This window comes from Panthera leo, chromosome A2, assembly GCF_018350215.1.
Source record: "Panthera leo isolate Ple1 chromosome A2, P.leo_Ple1_pat1.1, whole genome shotgun sequence".
NCBI lineage: Eukaryota > Metazoa > Chordata > Mammalia > Carnivora > Felidae > Panthera > Panthera leo.
Window position 1 is genome coordinate 117,234,807 of NC_056680.1, and position 15,185 is coordinate 117,249,991.

The following is a 15,185-nucleotide window of genomic DNA, read 5'->3' on the forward strand; positions in this document are numbered from 1 at the left end:
GCCGTTTGGTTAAATTTAATCCCACAAGTAATACCTGAGCTCCCATCACATGTAGGCACTATGTGAGGTGGCATAGACATTTCCGGTCAAAAGGCAAAATTCCCAGCTGGTGGATCTTACAGCCCCCGGAACTAGGTTTTGCTGTGGTAACAACCTCAAAACCAAAGCTGGTTGACCAAAACCAAAGCTGGTTTCTCAGTCATGCTACATGTCCAAGGCGGATCAACTAGGGTCTCTGCTCACTATGATCACTCGAGGACATGGGCTAACGAGGCAGCTCCCACCTGGAACACTGAGGTCTCCCAGGAGAGGAGAAGAGACAAACATGGAGGGCTCATGCCAGGCTCATCCCAGAAGGGACACACATTCCTCCCACTCCCTACACATCGTCTAGGACACATCGATGGCTCCACATACTCAAAGAGGGACTCGGTAATCTGATCCCATGACAATGACCACCACAAGGAGACGAAGACTAGCTGCCTCACAAGGCAGAATGTGGTACGTCGTAAGCTGCGTGCCATAGGTCAGAAGGGCCTGGAAAATGATTCCCTTGTGGGATCAGGAAAGGCTTCGTGGAAGAAGGATGGGCTTTACAAGGTACGTGAGACCACGGTAGGCAAAGATCGGGGTGTGGTGGGGTGAGGACCTGGGTGGAGATAAGAGTAAGAGTAGAGGCTCAAAGTGGGGAAGGGGTGGTCACTGAAGGAATAATAATACCTTCTAGAGCACAGAGTGCAGGTGGTGCATAACAAGGGCAAAGTGGAAGGCTGGACTGAGGCTGCGTCGAGAAATCTGTTGTCAATTTGATGGCCCATGGAAAGCCCTGGAAGGGGCAGCTGTGACACGATCAGAGCCATGCTTTAGGAAGTTTCTTCAGACAGCAGTGGCACAGAGGGGAGTTTGAAGTTACGGCCTCAGGGGCAGGGAAGAGGCTGTTGTATTCTCTCAGATGAGAGAGGAGAAGGGCCAGGGGGAGGGGGCCAATGAGAATGGAAAGTAAAGGAAGGGTGGAAATAAAACCCCCCAGAACCACAGACTCAGACAGGCGATCAGGCTAAATAATCAAATGTAATCAGGAGGGTTGGGAAAGGGGGGGAGGGAGGGAGGGAGGGGGAGGGAGAAGGGGGAAAATGCCCTGATTTCAAGCCTGCATAAGTTCTTGGATGACATCAGTGGCCTTTCTTGAGAAGCCACAAGTGGCATCTAGCAAGGTCAAATCAAGTCTTACTTCTATGAAAAAACAGATGCCCCATAGATATCGTACTAGGCAAGAGCTTGTTGCTAAATCTATCAAATATTCTCCTCTCCCAAGAACATCTGAATTAAGTCACTACCTCCTAAGTGTGCCGTAGGATTTGTGTGCTAACCCTTACACATTGGCGTGACCACGGAAAAATCTTTGACAACCTGTAGCTGGTGTGAAAATACGCTTCGTGTCTTCTTTAGACTTAGAAGCATACATATTTTATGAAAAGATTTTTAAAAACATCAAGGAGAGCCCGTGTGTCAGCGTGTTCATTCTATATGCATGAACAAGAATTCAATTCAGGAAACCTGAGACAGGTTATAGGGGATTTTTGCAGAGTCAGCATGGTGTTATACACCGATCACTATCATGAAGTCCAAGGCCTAATTAACCCTACTTAGATGGAAGCACAATCAAAATCCACCGAGGCTATTTTAACTCGAGGTAATTTTAACTTCAATCCAGTCTTGCACACATCAGAGCAGCTCAGTGAATACCCCCATCTAATCTGCCTCGCACAGCAGGTGTATCTGTGAAGGCTTAGAATCTGCTTTCCAGTGAATATAAAGCTTTGGTTTTATAATGAATCATATGCATCAGTAAACTTACTTTAATGTTTTCGTGCTGTTGTCTTACAATTAGATCAGGAATGCCAGACAGTTTGGTAAACAGGAAAATGCAAAGTCTGGAAATAGGATTCAGCTTTTTGTTGGGATTTTTTTTCACATGTTTGGAAAGCATATTGATTCCATAAGGAAGGAGCAGGATCTTGGAACTTGAGTCCTAGATGCCACATAAGGTCTTGCTACTCGGGTGTGGTCTGTGGCCCGGCAGCAACAGCATGACCTGGGGCTTGTTAGAACTGCACCTTCTCGGGCCCCACCTCAGCCCTACTGAATCAGAAGCAGCATTTTAACAAGATGGTGGGGGGAATCTGTGTGCTCGCCTGAAGTCTGAGAAGCACTGAGATAAGGGACCCAACACAGTGGACTAAAGACATTTAAGTGACACATGACCTGCAACGAGCCAGAATCTACATCAGTTTCAGCCACACCTCTGGATTTCTGTAAATCCCAGAGCATTCAGCTCGTATCATTACGGCGTCGCTCTCTTTCCACTGGAATTTCTTTGACAAAATTATCGCTATCTGATACCTGCCCTCCCGGTGGAATGAGAAGACGCAATTCGTTTCAGAAGGTTGACAATTTTTTCCATGAATACACATTTTGTCTCCTTAGTTCCATTGTAGGCTCTTTGAAAGCAAAGCCAATTTAGTCTTCCTAGACTAGTTTTCTAGACTAGAAGATCCTTCTAGTATTCTGCTAGAGTCCTTCTATTTCAAAGTGGTTGGAGGTTGTCTAGTCTACTTAGCACTTCTCAGCCTTATAAAAAGAAGTTTGTTTATTTACTTGTTTGGTTATTTATTTAGAGAGTGAGAGAGGAAGGGGCAGAGAGATAAGGAGAGAGCCAAAGTAGGCTCCATACTCAGCACAGAGCCCAACGTGGGGCTCGATCCCATGCCCATGAGATCATGACCTGAGCCGAAATCAAGAATCAGATGCTTAAGCAACCGAGCCACCCAGGTGCCCCAGCACTCCTCAGCCTTTTGAAACATACGCTCCTTTTTGAAAACTGTGAAGGTTCCATGTCCTAATGTTCAGTGAAAAAAAGTAAAGTCCAAAAGAGTATTTGGAGTATGCTACCTTTCATGTAAAAAGAGAGAATATAGGAAAATACCCAGCCACGTGCTCATTTGCACAAAGGAAATGCAGAGAGGGTTAGCCAGAAACGAAGGGTATGGGCTACTACCTACAGCAGGTGAGTGGACAGGAGTGGAGAGAAGAGGAAAACAGAAGAGAGGAGGAAAGAGCCATCCTTCTATGAGTACATCTTATGTACAGTTTGACTTAAGCATCAAAGTAATGCTTCACATATCCCAAATAAATAAATAATTCAAAGCAATCAGGATGTGTGTTGGGGGGGGGGGGCAAATGGAATACAAATACTAAAACTAAATCTAGCTCTATTGCGAATGAACTACATTAAAGGGATGGGGAAGAAAATAACTAAACAACTGTGGAAAACAGTGTCCTGACTGGCTACTGTAAGGCTAAAGACAAGCAGCATAAATGCTGTGAGGTGGTTAGCAAACATGTTTCTCGCAGGACTATCAGCTAGCAAGTCTGGAACTAATCTATGTAGATAATAGAACTAATAAATAGGTAAATTCATCTTAGAATTTGAGAGCAGCAGTTTCCACCATAGAAGAAAGATGTTACAGGTAAGAAAAGGGATAAGTATAAAATGATCCCTATGATATTAGTTTTAAATCATATTCATATCTATCTATCTATCTATCTATATCTGTCTCTCTTTATATGTATATGTATCTACACACACATATATGTGTATATATATGTATATACATATGCATGTGTGTATATATGTATATACATATATGTGTGTATATACATATATATATATATGAAGGCCTAAAGGCATTACCACCCAGGAGCAATGAACACACCTACAACATAGCTATCTGGGTATCTACACAGCGCTGGCCAATAAAAAGAACCAGAGCTTTTGGAGAAGTGGCCAATTCTGAGCCAGGACATGGAAAATACAAGATGAGTCTGGAACATCTTCTAATGCCAGAAAACAAGAAAATGCCCCCCAAAAGACGAGAACCTGTTCAAAGAAGACAGCAATGAACCTGGAAGCACCAAAGCTGAAACAATCTAGCAAGAAAATATAGTATAGATTCTAACCTAAAATAAAGTAAATGTCCATAAATGATAGATAGATAGATAGACAGACAGATAGATAGACAGACAGACAGATAGATAAGTAAACACCAAAAACAGATAAACAATTGTGATCAAATGCCTATAACATAAAGATTGCCATGGTAACCATAAAGATTGCCATGGTAACCATTGTTAAGAGTACAGGGTTTTCTGGCTTTAAGTACATTTACATTGTTGTACAACCATCACCACCACCATCTCCAGATCTCTTTGCATCTTGCAAAACTGAAACTCTGCACCCATTCAACAACGATGTCTCGTTCTCCTCTGGGAACCACCATTCTACCTTTGTGTCCATGAACTTGACCACTCACATTTTGACTACTGGGTCTTTCACACGAGGGGCATCGTAGAGCGCTTGTCCTTTTGTGACTGGCTCATTTCACTCAACATAGGGGCCTCAGGATTCATCCATGGCACAGCAGGTGTCAGAATTCCCTTCCTGTTAAGGCCATTGTCTGGACACCACATTTTGTTCATCCATTCATCCATCAGTGGACACTTTGTGGCTTCTGTCCCTTGGCTATTGTGAATAATGCTAAGAACATGTGATATGCTGCTTTTATATTTACACATTCTTCACTCAATTATCAGAGTCCTACAGCATCTCTGGAAAATCAGTATTATTATTACTTTCTTGCTTATCAGACAAGGACAAAGGGGCTCAGAGTATCATGGTCACTACATGGCAGAGCAGGGTTTCGAATGCAGGTGTAACAAACCAACAGTCCCTGAATTCAGTTCCACTGATTAAACATGGGAAACCGCATATATCTTTCATTTGCTTTTGAAAAAGGAATACTGGCTAGAAGAATATCCTCCCTGGGAATTTACTGGATAATAGAGAGAGATTAAACTGTCCTAGGTTTTCAAAATAATGAGAGTACTACCATTCTAGGTTTCCAAAACAATTTGAATCACTTTTAGGGGTCCAGAGTTAATTTAGCTCTTTTTCCCCGTGAAATGTTCTTTTGTCTTCTGGAAGCTCCTGAAGCCTGGAATGAGAAGGTGAGGAGGGCGACGCATCTCCCAAAGTGACGGATTCTAATGAGGATTCTCTGTCTGTCCTGTTATATTCCCTCCTTCCCTTAGAGACCAGGGGATCTGACCCCTGCAGGGACCTGGCTGGACTGGGGGTTGAGGGGAGAGTGACAGGGAGTCTTGAGCTTGGGTGCAGTCAACGAGGACAACACTGTTTTCTGGGGTAAATGGTACCCAGAACCACCCCACTGTGCCTGGCCCTCAGGAAAAGCTGTCCCTAGCCCTGCTGAAAGGCGCCAAAACATTAACTGCCTGTAATTTTGACATGGCAGATATTTAATAAGGAACAAATTAGCACTTGGGTCTTTTTTTCCTGAGACAATCCAATTTCTATGCCAGGCACCAACTTCTATATTTCAAAATGCATTTTTGAAGGTTAATTAGAGAAGCGGCAGAGATAGTGTTTTCCAAGAGGGATTTTTCTGGTTCCTTCTAGGTCTACGGATGGCAGAAAAAATAACTTTCCGACACTGTAAATTGAGTATGTGAAGCTGTGAGAATAAACCCATCTCATTAGTCATCATGTCAATTATAGTATCTAAGGAACAATTTTGTAGCAATAGCATATTTATTTGATGTTGTGAAAGCTACCTGGGCCCACTGTTAGAATGGTATTTGCTCTTAATGCTCCGAGTACCTCTTTAACAAAATGGCACTCCATAAAAATTTAGTGTGTTCCTACTGTAATTAAATGGCCCTAGTCATTTTTGCATTTATGATATAAACTATAATGGCTGTAAAACCCCGCAATTAACTTTCCTTGCGCCAACATTTCATACTTGAGAAATTCTCATTACAAATTTCATTACTGATTCACTTATCTGTAATTTGTCCTATGTAACCTAAAGAATATTAACAAATTTAGAGTCACTTTTGCTCTATTAAAAACTAAATATAAAAGTCTTTCACCTAGCAAGTCAATCTTGATATTTCAACGGGCCCCGAAATGGTTCAAGTGCGGTGGTGAGGACGGGAAGGGGAAGAGATCATCCGTCTGGAGAAAGGGGAGCGAATGTGGCGGGAAATCAGTGGGTGTCATTGAGCTCACCCGCCTTCTCAGCGAGAGGCACAAAGGCTCTTGGGCAAGGCCAGGGGAGCAGGGGACAGCGCATGTGGAGAAGTGACAGGGGACGTCAATGAAGGCCCGGGGTTTCCTAGGCCGGGGCCTGAGGCTTCTCTCACTTTTGCTTCCAGTCTCTTTCCCCTGTGCTCCTCTCACTCTTGGGGGTCAGGGCTGGCTGGAGCCACCCTTGCACGGTTGTACCTGGCTTTTCTGCTTTGGTAGGAAGTCTCCCGGAGGAATTTGGTTGTTACCAATGGCAACGTGGAAAAAGAGTTCAACGGGAGAGGGAAAGCGAGCGTCCCCGACTGGAGAATACTTACATTGCAATTTGCCTTCTCCCCTGGCACAGATCGCCTTGTGGTGAAATTTGGAGAAAATTTCTGCCTCTTCTAAACCCCCTCCCCGACTCTTTAAGGCAGAAACGAATATACACCCACATTTAAGTGCAAGTCATCTGACCTGGTGTCATGAGACCTGAATTCTAGTCTTCACTCTGTCCCGACCTTGCAGGGTGACTGGGGCAGGTTTTGTAACCTGTCTGGGTCCCAGCCGCTGCACTGGGAAAGGAAGGGGCTTCTAGAATGGTCACTGAGAACACAGGGAACACCGAGAACATAGGGAACATAGGAAGCTACCGAACAGTTCATTTCCTAGTAGATAAAACCAAGGGCCTCTCTTCATGCAACAAAAGCCACCTTAGCCCCTGGGTTCCCCTAACAACGATCTCCACGAGGAAGAGCCTGAGTAAATATTTTCCCCCAAGAACACCCTATCTCGGCATTTCCCTGCCTGCCATAACTGCATTCATTTTATTCTAGTTTGTAATTAACTTTTACACAATTAAATTGGAGATAGAAAATTACTGTCCCAACATAAATAATCCTGCTGCTGGATGCGGCAGTGTTAACACAATCAACAATACGATTCATAAATGAAAGAAATGTTGTCATACTTATTACTTCTGTGTGCTCCATCTTTTATAGAATATTACAGTGTAAATTGAAATTTTATATGATTTAATAAACCTCAAAAAGATATTATGGCCAAGTAACCACATAACTGTAACAAATTGTCCTCCTCCCTCATTACAGAGCTCTCTCCTCACACGGGGCTCAGCCTCATTATCAGAGCGGTGTCTTTGACAACCCGGAGCCCATTAAAAACACCTTGAAGAAAGGATACCCCACACCGTGGCGCTTCAAAATCTATACCGGGCTGCAATCCTTAAGGGTGGCGTTACAAAATGAGGAAGCAGTTCCTTCATTTTTCATCCCAGGGAATCAAGCAACAGACGGGTTATCTGGGCCCCGAAGCCAGCCGCCCACCCCCACACATCTAAGTGACCCAGGCCAAGTTCCGCATCGCCACAAAGACTCTGAAGTCAAATAATCGAAACAGCAGTGGAGGAGGGGGGGTACTGCCCCTCCAAATCTTTAGCTGCTTTTATAGGGTTACTGGTTTAGGTTTAAAGTTGCTTTGTTTTCAGGGCACCAGAGCTCCCATTTGCCACCGATTGCCATTTTTCAAAGGTTTCTGGCTCACCCAGGAATTCCTTAGGGTGGTAGCAAGAAGAAAGGGTGGACAGAATAGACCTGCAGTGGAAGTCCAACCCCACCCCGCGCTCTCTCCCGCCTCACCCGCGCTCCCTTGTTTTCCAGTTTGGAAGGAGCAAGCCAGGGGTGTTTGTGAGCGCTCTCTAATCAGATGCAGCGGTTTTCTCAGAGCCTGGTGCGATTTCTGTAGCTTCCAGCAATGTGTGGGACACACTTGCACTGAAGAATTTAATGACTTGTTTTACTGCTGCCTGCCATCAATATTTATCTATATTAACTGAGAAAGGCATTACTCGAAATGGCGTTTCACACCTCTGAGCATTATACAGTAATTCTAAAGTCGTAAGTTGTACCAAATTCTACGGGCAAACTGAGAGATACGGTATGAATGGAAATAGTCCAGCTCGAAGTTTTTAAACTTGAATTGTCTGCAGCAATCTGGAAAGCCAAAGTCAAGATGATTGGAGTTGTTATGGCTGGGAATCTCTGGGTAAAAAGAAACGGAAACAATCGTTCCTTTGCTTGTCTTTGTTTTGTTTTGTTTTGTTTATCCCTTGAATTATCAAGAGCCCTTTGAAAGTATATATAATAGAAAAGAGAAGCTCAGACAAAGCAAAGAGCCGACGTAGATGAGTACCTGGCTTATTTCTGCCTTAATCACTCAGGAAAGCAGGCTGAATTATCCCTCCCATGTTTCCACTTACCTTCCTCTGGTGATCAGTTTTCTCGCTCTTGGTTTCCCCTTGCCAGAGAGTTGTCTCTGAGCCCGTTTTATCACGTGAACACTTCCTGGTTTGCATCTCTTCAACGCGCTTCTGGAAAAAGTACCCCACTTACTGGATGGAGGGTTTGTACGCCTGCTTATGGCCGCCCTGCACCCCCACTAGCACGCAAGCGCCTTGAGGGCAGAGACAAGCCATTCTGTCTCTAGCATAGATATATGGCAGGGGCCACTTTCCATTTGCAGAGTGAATTACCCGCCCCAGAAGATCGTGAGCTTAAGGCACTGTGGGAATTCTAGTATCTGCACAGACCACGTCAGTTTGAGCTTTAAAAGCACCCTTTAAATATCCTAGGCTTGAGCTTTACTGAAAGGCCAGCGTTTTCAAGGGTGAAAAGGCTGAGGGAGATCAGTGGGGCCAACCCTTCACCTTACCGAGGAGAGAACTTAGTCCCAGAGGGATTAAGAGACTCACTCATCCAAGGTCGTTCAGAGCTTTGCAGCAGCATAAGAAGCTCCAGAACCTGGGCTTCTGGCAGCTGCTGGCTCTTTCTCAGACGCTGTGTTCTATCTCCAAAAATAAGCTCTCCCGCCAATGGCTTCTAGAATAGCTTGACTTTCGCATTCTGGTCTGAAATGCACTTCCTATAATTTTCCCGTCTTTAGAAATTATGTTTATGGGACATCGGGGCAGGAGAATTAGTCCTCAATTCATAATAGATAAGGTTTACAATTTTAATAACGGAAGTAGAACTTCAGGGAAACTTTACAACTGCCCTATCAGCCCACCACGCTTAGGTTTTATGTTAATCCAGGATTACTCACCCAGTGACTTTACACACTTTGGAAGAAGCACAAGACTTGGAAATAGAAATAGCGAACAGAAGGACACATGTGCAGCGGGAGTCTGATTCCCAGCCTTTCTGGAGTTGTAAAAGCCTGCTGTTATTTGGTGGCTTCTGTGAAACAGGACTGACACATTGCTTATTTCCTTTAAAAAAAAAATATGAAGTAGAATTAATTTATTTTCATTTTAAGGCTTGGAAGCACTCCTGGAATTAACCAGAGATACCCTGGAGAATGAGCTGTAGGGATGGGAATCACTGAATGAGAAGCTGAAAATCAGGAGGTAAGACCGCGTATGTATCAATCCACATTCAGGCACGACATTGAGCATGACTTATAAAGTCATTTGTGTCCTTTAAATAAATAGATAGTGATAGATTTTCAAAAAGGGTGGAGGGAGGGGAAAAGCTATTCAGGAAACGCTGGTGTAATCCTGCTGTTTTCAGAAAAAAAGGGAAGTCGTGGGTCTAATTTCGTGCCATGGTAGGCATTAGTACTCAGAGTAAATAAAATTGCCTACTAAAATAAGATATCTTTTCTCTGAATGTCATCTGTTTATCCACTCTTCTAAGTAAAATTAATAGCAAAGGTAAAGAAAAGCGTGGCTCATCATATGGAGCAGAAGCTTTGAAAGAAAAGGAAATATGTAAAGCTTTCTCTCAACATCAAATCAATATCTCATTTTCTTAGTGATTAATTCAAAATGAGCATCCAGCTCCTAATGTTTTAACTGATATATGATCCCAATCTTTTATTTACTCTCTATATTTCCAAGGCGGGATCATTTTAGTGGCAGCTGGTCGTGGCATTGATAACTCCCTGATTTAGGTCAGCGGAACACGTGCAGGTGATAAAAACAGTTTTAGGTATCTCGCAATCACGATACAGAAATATTTTCTTCATTCTTTTAGGCCAGCAAGCAACGACAGGTATTCAAAGCATCGGACTGTCAACACAGTGAGTTCTGCTGTCGCCTGCATCATAATCTGTTTCTTAGTAACACTTAGTCTGAGCAGCCGTAATAGAATTAATTATACTTCATTTTGCTGCCTTTAACAGTATTGACCAAATTTAAGAACAAATGAGAAGTGCTTATCAAGCTTGAAGAAAATAATCCATCAGTGGCACAATTTAAATTCTCTGCAGTTCTCTTATTAATCAAAGTAACACTTACTATCCTATCTCCACTTCCCATTAACAGTCATTAAGCCCTGCTGCTGATTGAAGCAATTTCTTTAGGGATCTCAACCTCATTTTTAAGAGAACCTTCTTTAGTGGAAAACAATATCATATAAACGCAGCAACTTAAGAGAGAGGGAGAAGGTTCTTCAATCATGTTCTGACCTTGATAGTTTTCAATGGTGTGAGTTCAAAAAAGTACCCAGCTGTGATTCTGGAAACTTCGAGAGTGGATGGGCTGTCCTTGCCTCAGCACCTGAAGGAGGCACGACTCGAACAGGCAAGGCTTGGATTTGGCTCAAACCGCTTGCCAGCCTCTCTGGAGCACTATGGCCCTTGTTCTAGTCTTTGGCTCACAGTGTCTGATGCTTCTCAGAAAAACGGAATACCCCAAGAAGGGCTTACCAGGCATACCTCTGTTTTGAGTTGTCGTTCTGAGTAGGCGCGTGGTAGAGAGGTAAGACCAAGGAGTGTGGGGCCGGAAGACTTGGGTTTGAGGCAACACTCATACTTCTAAACCAGGGGATCTTGAACAGCTTATCCAGTCTTTCTGTCTCCATTTTCCTCTGAAATGGAAATAAGAGTACCATCGGCTCCACATTGTGCACAGCACACAAGAAAATGTATGTGAAAGTCTTTTGAAATTGTCAAATGCTATACAAATGTTAACTCATCAAGCCCTAGAAGTCATGGATGGTGTTTCATTCAGTTCTGTCCCCAGGCTCTCGCCCAAGGCTGAGACATAGTAGGGGCCCAATAGGTGTTGAAGTAATGCCAAAGAAGCCCTATTTCTAAACGTGAGAATAATGTAATAAAGCCGCATCATGTAATTTTTCAGAAATACCTGCAATGGTGTGGAGTGGAAGGGGCCATGGATGTACAAAGCAGGGCTCTAGGGCACTGAGAAGAAAACCGAAACACTACGAGAATCCAGGGAATTTGGAGGGCCACGCCCTGCCCCTGAGATGTTCCCAGAGGCCAGAAGAGAGTAGACTTTGGCAGGGAGTGCACTGCCTTTCCTTGAAGAGATGAAGGGCACCTTCCACCACTTAATCTCTGGTAAGACATTCAGTGTACGATTCCCGGCTCGAAGAAATGAAACGCTGAGCTGAATTTTTGGATCACAAGAGTTCTGTGATCAGTGTGACTGAGGAAGCGGTGACCTTAAGAGGAAAATGCCCAGGGGATGTTGGTGACTGGTACGGGAAAGCCTGCCGGTTTGGTCATGCTAGGCAAGATGAGGTGAGGAACCGTTTCCTCACCAGGTGCCCAGTGCATTCCACGCCTGGAGGTTGGACGTCACAGTGATTGACAGCACAGCTTGGGGAACTTACTAGGCTGGTAAGAGTCAAGTCGGCAAGTCGCACGCAAAGCAATCACATATCAGGATGTGGTCTGGACTCGGGCATAGGCTCTGGGCCTGCATCGTAGCTGTTCTACTAGCATTTTGTGTCCAGACATCTAATAATACTCTGGAGTCTCACCTCCTCGCACGCCTAACCCCTTGGACACCAGTGTTTCCTTTCGGTTATTCATTGTAATTCACCATAATCCTAATGTTTATAAAAGCCAAATACGGCATGGCACTGGTTATAAAATTTCAAGGCAGTAAAAACACTCAGTATTCATCCTGCTCAATCTTATCCACGAGGAAACAGACTCCGGTCCAGTGCTGTGCCTGAGGCCACCCAGCTGGGCACAGTTGGCCATCTTGAGCCCGTTCAGAAGTGACCTCGCTCCTTTGCACAGCCTTCTGAGATCTGCTACGAAGCTCTTCTCTTTCCCCCAGAGGAGGCCGTATACCTTTGAAGGAGACCCACAGAGACCTCTCAGGAAGGATTTCAGCATGCCTGTCGGATTCTTATGTCTCCGTTTTAAACACGGAACGCTTTTGCTTTGGGCTGGCTCAAAGAGAAAGGTTTCAGAGATCGGACAGGTGAGGTAGATGCATCATTTTCGTTTAATGGTCAAAGTCCCAGGACAGATCAATCAAGACCTGGATCTGAATTTGCTTGGCCAGCATAGACGTGAAGACGCCTTTCAATAGGCTATTGGGCCTGATGTATAAAGAGAATCATACAATCGATGTAGATGTGGAACAACCTCAAGTTCTGATGACCATTGACATCTCCGGCCGCAGACCAGGCCCCCCTCTTGAGATGTTCCCGGAGGCCAGAAGAGAGGAGACTTCGGCAGGGAGTGAATTGCCTTTCCTTGACGAGATGGAGGGCACTATCCACCACTTAATCTCTGATAGACATCCAGTGTATGATTCCCATCTCGAAGAAATGAAACGCTGAGCTGAATTTTTGGATCAATGGAATACCTACTCCTGTTAAAGCACTTAAAAAGGAAAACATCTACAAAACGTCCCATTAGGCTGACAAATTTATAACACTATGAAAAGCGTGCCAGCAGTTTCAAAGCCGAATAGAGCGTTGTGTTTAAAGAGTATGAATGGATTTGAGTTCAGCCATATTTCATCCACGCGAACAAGTTTAGCTATCACATCTCTTCCCAATATTTCCCACATTTACTTTTAACTAGGCATATGTACGCCATGACAGAATATGGACATCATCTTAAAAAATAAGTTGTAAAATGAATGATATTAAATGGACTTTCACAGCGTGAAGACATGGAAATATATTCTCATCTTGATGTGCGGGGCTGTACAGACATAAATGCCATTAGCATTAATGGTAATTATGTGCGTAAATCCCCATGCTCTGGGTGAGAATATGCCCCTTAGTTTGCAAGTACAATGACGGGCTCATTTTTGAGATTAGAAACAGCTGAGGCTTCCCCCCCACTCCTCACCCCCTAACTGGAAGACATATACAGAGTGGCTCAGAGCATAAAGTCTGATCGGCCCCTTTCACGAAACACGCGATTCAAGCACTTTAAAATTCTTTCGCCTCGGCAAAGCTGGAGACGTAGGAAAAAAGTCTCTACCTGCAGTCTGAGTTTCCCAGTAATTTACGCTACGGCATTCGTAGTTTCTTGTCACCTGCCCGGGGTGGTTACCCTACCGGAGCTCTGCACGCTCACAACGAATTCATTTGATTATGGGCTGATAACTACCGAGAATACTAGTTTTCAGTCGACCCAGAAAGGACCGCGTAGCTACGATGAAAATTTGTGGAAAGCACGCAAATTTGGTATCCTGTTTACCAAGGCCAGTGTGCTCTAATCTCATTGAAACAGGCAGGCAGGTGATAGTGCCAGGGAAAAGGATCACGTCTTCCCTTTTTAAGCCTTACGTTAACAAGGCAACATGACCCAAGTATTCGGTTAGGCCTCACTTCACACAGTAGGAAAACAAAAAAGTCCTCTTTGCCCAAAAGTCAGAAGACATTTCACACAGCGGGCCGACTGTTTTATAACTTCACAAACACTCCATCAGGGGAAGATGGGACGAAGAGACACATGTAATTAAAATATACTAAAAGAAACAAGCCATTGCGGCTTTCAATTACCATGGAACGAAGAAGCAACCATATTATTTCTACAAACTATTTTCACTTAGCACAGTTCAGATGGAATTATTGCCATGACCTTTTAAAAATGTGAAAGAGTGAATCAATACCCTTTCAGAGGCAAGATTACAGGACCAGAATTGGCCGTGCTCTAATAGTATTTCTGCATCAGAAGGCAGTTGAAACCTAATTATCGTCAATCACATACAAGGTAGTGCCACGTACTGATGAGCCCAGGCAGACAGCATCGTGCACGGGAGGGTCTGTGAATGAGGGTCTTCGACAGGGAGGAGCACGTGTGCTGAAGGGGCCGGGGCATCCGGGAAGCCCGAGGCCAGTGGAGTAAGGCTTACAGGTGACTTATAGGGACTGTCACTCATTTACAATAACTAACACCGGCCTGTCAGAAACAGCCACCTGTAAATGATGTATGAGTGGCTGGCAGCCTGCCATCCCCCCATAGACCTTGCAGCCAAGAATCACATTTTATTGTCGAGGTCATCGGAATGCTTACTTGGATACATGCCATATATTATTAAAAAATAACAAACAGCCAATCAGCAACGCTTCTTAAGGCTCAAGGGCAATATAGCCAACCTGCTTACAGAAAATGGGAAAAATGGGAAAGCAACATCCAAGCTCCGTTTTAGCAGTCGATTTTTTTTAATTGCTTCTCTCCACATAGAAAGAAACAACACTGTGGAGAGGCCCGAGGCAAGTGATACAATGTCAGATGGAGAGAATATATTCGGATATTCACTTTTCCTGGGCTGTTTTATCCATGATGCCAGCACCAAAAATAAACTTCTCTTCATCAACAACGACAGCCCCAACTGCTACGCTATGTGCTGGTGATAAGCTTCCAGGCGGTGAAAGCCACAGAAACCAGTTAGCAAGGCAAGGAGATAAGGATGTCTGGTTTGATTTTTCTATTCAATTCCATCTTTTTGGAATCTGCCGGAGAGTACCAAAATGACCCTGTGTCGCACGACAAAATTTTTCTTTGCAACCAATCGTTTCATATACTATCAGAAGGCCATATACTGTTTTTAAATTGATCCAATAGCCGAGGTATGGGTAGAAGTTTCAACAATGTTTCAACATAAGAAACGTACAACATTATCAAATGTTAGAGATACTGGGGCGCCTGGGTGATTCAGTCAGTTAAGCCTCTGACTCTTGATTTGGGCTCAGGTCACGATCTCACGGTCTGTGAGTTCAAGCCCCACCGTGGGCTCTGTGCT

The 15,185-nt window shown here is 44.0% G+C and overlaps 1 protein-coding gene across 1 annotated transcript in view; it reads right to left on the reverse strand.

Moving 5' to 3' along the window:
* Window positions 1-10,875: 10,875 nt before the first annotated feature.
* Window positions 10,876-15,185, reverse strand: part of SKAP2 (src kinase associated phosphoprotein 2) — a 198,021-nt gene continuing 193,711 nt past the window's right edge. The window contains exon 15 of the transcript XR_006197434.1: window positions 10,876-11,028. The gene's annotated coding sequence lies outside the window, so the exon portion shown is untranslated. The remainder of the gene's footprint in view (window positions 11,029-15,185) is intronic.